This window comes from Physeter macrocephalus, chromosome 14, assembly GCF_002837175.3.
Source record: "Physeter macrocephalus isolate SW-GA chromosome 14, ASM283717v5, whole genome shotgun sequence".
Lineage (NCBI taxonomy): Eukaryota > Metazoa > Chordata > Mammalia > Artiodactyla > Physeteridae > Physeter > Physeter macrocephalus.
The window spans coordinates 23,377,376-23,381,865 of NC_041227.1; the positions used below are offsets into that span (position 1 = coordinate 23,377,376).

At 53.7% G+C, this 4,490-nt stretch overlaps 1 protein-coding gene and 1 long non-coding RNA gene across 14 annotated transcripts in view; one reads left to right on the forward strand and one right to left on the reverse strand.

The window, feature by feature from the left end:
* Window positions 1–2,595, reverse strand: part of RALY (RALY heterogeneous nuclear ribonucleoprotein) — an 85,125-nt gene extending 82,530 nt beyond the window's left edge. For 8 of the 13 annotated variants that reach the window (XM_028498595.2, XM_055089940.1, XM_028498592.2 and 5 more), the window contains exon 1: window positions 2,398–2,595. The gene's annotated coding sequence lies outside the window, so the exon portion shown is untranslated. Of the gene's footprint in view, window positions 1–1,289; window positions 1,363–2,397 lie in introns of all 13 variants that reach the window. The other 5 variants (XM_024128480.3, XM_024128479.3, XM_028498590.2 and 2 more) reach the window with 2 other exon arrangements.
* A 186-nt stretch (window positions 2,596–2,781) lies between these two features.
* On the forward strand, window positions 2,782–4,395 carry LOC114487623 (uncharacterized). Its single transcript, XR_003682825.2, has 3 exons — window positions 2,782–2,844; window positions 3,702–3,788; window positions 3,902–4,395. It is a non-coding gene; the product is annotated as an uncharacterized lncRNA (long non-coding RNA).
* Window positions 4,396–4,490: the final 95 nt, after the last annotated feature.

Below are 4,490 nucleotides of genomic sequence, written 5' to 3' on the forward strand. Positions count from 1 at the left end.
TCCACAACGGAGAGGCCACAGCAGTGAGAGGCCCGCGTACCGCAAAAATAATAATAATAATAATAATTATATATATATATACCTAATTCATACAGTAGCTCTGAGGACTAAATGAGATACTCCACAGAAAGTCCTTAATCCAGTGACTGGTACATGGAAAGTACTTAATAAATGTTAGCCTACTACTACAATGCACTTTCATAGCCATTTTTCATAGTCCCCACCCAACCCTGTGATAGTTTACAGTTAAGGAAACTGAGGCTCAGAGAGCCACAATGAGTGACTGAGTTCATGATGCAAATCATGAACATCAAATCAAATCCTTTGTCCAAGAGAGATGCCCTGTACTCACCACTTGTTAATCTGGTGATCTAAGTAAGGCAAGTGCCCTAACCTTGCTATGTCTCAATTCTCAATTAGAGTTGTAAAAAGGAGATATAAACCAAACTCTGACAGCTCCCTCACAGAACTGGATGAGAAATGAAATCAGGTAACAGTTATAAAAGAGAAATATAAACCATAAATAAAGTACTATAAAATAACAGTGGTGACTTATGAGAACTGGTACTCCTGCGCACAAAACCTGGCCTCTGTTTAATGCTGTGACTAAACAACTTCTTTGTGATTTCAAGTTACTTGGGATTCTTGGTCTTCAGACCTGAATAAGTAGTTTAGTGCCCTTTCAAAAGGTGGCAGAGTACGGCAGGAATAAAAATATTACTGCACTAGGAGTCAGAAGACTGGAATTCCAGTTGTGATTCTGTCACTAAAGCAGTCTGTGAATTTAGACAACTTACTTCCCCTTTCCAAGGTTCAGTTAACAGGAAAGAGGGAAAAGGCAGATAAAAAAGAGTTAGACCAGATAAGATCCCTTCCAGGTCCTACATACCACTACTCTTAAATCCAGAATCTTGGAAAGGGGAGAGTACAGCAGACCTCCAGACTCCAAAGAACTAAAGCAAGCATCAGGAGACATCGCAAGAGCTGGCCTAGGAACTCCCCTGCCTGATCTTTAGACATCAGGGATCAAACACACTGGAAAACTAGAACACTTGCCAAAGTTAATTTTAGTTCACTTTTACCCCTCTGGGCCTTATCTGAAAATAAGAGAAATAAATCTCTATTTGAAGGCAGGGAGTTGAAGCAACTGACTTGAACCACTTTCTGCTCCTCCTCCCCCAACCAGGAGCTATAAATCTAAACCCTATAGAGAACAAGCAAGGCTTGGTGGGAGGAACAAGCCACAAAAAACAAAAAACGGATGGACCTCACTGCTTTAAACGACTTACACCTTCCCTGAGCCAAAACCCCAGGGAACTTCAGTTGTGCTTGAGATCTGGAGTCCTCTGCATCCATCAGCTTCTAACGGGCAAGGAATCAGGGAGAACGGAGTTAGTTAGGTTTCCCAACTAACGATGTGACTCAAAATCCGTTCTGCACTAAGAGATTATACAAGTTCACACTAAGAAATAAATAACAGGTACCAGCACCACGGCTTTACACTTCTGTGGCTCCTAACTGTGATTTGGAACACATTACTTAACCTCTCTGCGCCTTGATTGCTGCTTTTGTAAATGTGGATAACCTCAGAAGGCCGTCGTGGGCATTCTATGAAATAAGGCTTGCGAAGTTCCTGAGACAAGCCCATTAAATGTTACCTGTTGGTATTAAACACTTCTCTCACACATTAGTTTCCTCCCTGAATCCACAAACACCCTGCGAAGCGACTTTCTTTCTCCTTGTTCTCTGAAAGGCAAACTGAGGCTCGGCGGCGAAAAGGCTGCGTGAAGCGCGGAACACGGCCCCAGCTCGAGGGCCTGCTGCTGTTCCTCTATAAGCCCAAGGTGTGCAACAAGCCCAGGACCAGGAAAGGGGGGCCGAGGAGGCGCTCAGGCCCGTGGGGAGCGAGGCGGGACCAGTTTTGATCGCCTCCGGGAACCCGCAGACCCAGCCCAAGAAGGAGAGCCGGAAGAAGCCCGGGGCCGAGGCCAGAGCCGGGGCCCCGCCCGCCCGCCCGAGGCCCCCCCAGCGCGGCCTCGGCTCCCCCCTCCTCCCCTCGCCGGGCTGGGCGGGGCGGGGCGGGGCGCGAACACAAAAGACTCCAACTTCCGAGCGAGCGCGGGCCCACGCCGCCAACTCCCGGCCCAGGTCCGACCGCTGGGAGGAGGCGGGCAGGGAACGCCAGAGCTGCCGGGACCCAGGGCGGCAGGCCCGGGTGGAGGGAAGGTGCGGGGGGAGGAGGCCAGGAGTTACTCCGGCTCCCGGGACTCCCCGAATAGCCGAAAAAAAGAGTTTCTAAAAATAGGCAGCGACCAGCGCGAAGAGGTGGGTGACCAAAAAGGAGCAAGGAGCACCCCCTCCCGCACCTTTAAGGAGACGCCCGCGGCCCCCACTCACCCGCGCTGAGAGGTCTGGAGGAAGCCGCGCGGCGCGGAAGGAGGCGGTGCCGCCGCACTCGGGGGCGGAAGGGAGGGAGCGAGGGAGGGAGGAAGGAGGCGGCCCGGGCCGCAGCGTGAGGAACTGATCACACGCGCGGGAGTAGCCGCCACCGCCCCCTCAGCTTCTCTCTGCTCAGCCCACCCTGCGACGCGCCGCTCGCGCACTCCGCCGCACTGACAGCCGCACGAGCCCCGCAGTCGCCAGTCCTTCCCTTGGCCGGCACCACTGAGGAGCGCCGGGGTGGGGGCGTCCGGAGCGGCTTCCCTCAACTCGACCCCGCCTGCCACTCCGGCCCTGGCCCCGCCACCCCCTGCCCCCCGCCTCTGTCTCCAGAGACGGGCCCAGCGACTCAAGCGCGAGGAGTCCGCAGCCCCGCCGTGACACAGCCCGGCCCCCGAGGCGCAGGTGCTCTTCCTACCCCCTCAACCTAGCTTTGGAAAGGTCCAGAGCTACGGCGGGGAGAAGAGGAAGGAGGGGTCGGGGAGGGGCCTGACAGGGAGGAAGGACTGAGGTGGGACCCTGAGGAGGCGGGGCTAGGGCGGGAAGAGAGACTCGTTTACACTGGAACCGAGCGTAAGGAGGGGCGGGTCTGAGAGAGTGATGATGCAGTGAAGAGAGGCGCGCGAGACAAGTGTGGAAGGCATTGGCTGCCTCGCAGAGACGGGCTTGAAAGGATGGGGGTGTGGGCGGGGCTAAAGGGAGGCCGGCCCAGAGGAGGAGTCAAGGGTGGAGGGAGGCCCGGGCGAGGTTGGGGGAGGAGGGGCCCTTAACGGGGCCTGTTGGAGGCGGGGCTGAAGAGAAGCCCCAAACGGAGGAAAGGCTGAAGCGGGACAGAAGGAGGCGGGCCCGGAAGCTGAGCCGGGAGGAGGGGGCCCAAAGGTGGCCACTCTGGGGAGGAGCCGGAAGGAGGCGTGACCCAAAGGGCGATGGGGTTCGGGAGGGGGCTGGAGGTGGGCGGGGCCTGGAGATGGGGCCCAAACTAGTTGGCGGTGGGCGGTGCCCGAGGGATGCGGAAGAGAAGAAGTGGGACGGAGCGCCAGGGCATTTTACTTTGAAGGGAATCTGGTGAGTAGAGAAGGCAAAGATCCACGCTGCCTTTTGGGAGTGGGCGGAGACGCCGCTGTGAGGGCAGGTCTGGGGAGGAGGTGGCACTTTCACCTAAAAAAAAAAAGGTTAAATTCAAGCAGCTTTACCCTTTTGGGGTGCGAGAAATGTTTTATAATTTGATCTGGATCTGGATGTTTGTCCTCACTACTGAATAGAGTTCTCCTGTCGAAAACTCTCACCTAAATCAGTGTTACAGCCTCCACGGAACAGCTGGAGGGGTCTTACCAGAGCACACGAGGATGGTAAGCCCTTCAGTCCTCAGCTGTAAACTTCCCTGAACTCTAGGAAGACAAATTCTCCATGCGTCATCCGATCTGTGATTCTGTGATTGTATTTTTCACATCACTTCCTCCAGAACCTGCCTAAGAGACTGGATTCCTGAGCACGAAGCAGAGTTTGAAATGAATCCTGCCTGGCTCTGCCAGACCAGCAGTTATAGCTACACTTGTGTTGTTTGATGACCTGTCGCTGCTTCAAAAGGAAAAAAAATCAAATTAGAGAGATGGTGACAACTGAGACCAAGGCCAGAAATGTTCTTCCCCCACCTGTTCTAACGCCTCAGGTCTCTGCTTAAATATCACCTCCTCAGAAAGGCCTTCCCTGAACACCCAGCTTAAAGATGTTCTCTAGTTTGACCTCTTGTTCATTTCCTTCATGGCATTTCTTAGTCTTGCCATTTACTGATCTATTTATGTGTTTTTGCCCATGTTCCTCACTAGAAGGTAAGTTCCATGAGACCAGGAATCTTTGACTGTTGTGTACGGCACTGTGTCACCAGATTTAGTGTTCAATAAAAACTTGAGTGGATGAATGAATCAGTTAACCAATTAATGAATCTGGCACCGGGCTTCCCTGGTGGCGCAGTGGTTAAGAATCCGCCTGTCGGGCTTCCCTGGTGGCGCTGTGGTTGAGAGTCCGCCTGCCGATGCAGGGGACACGGGTTC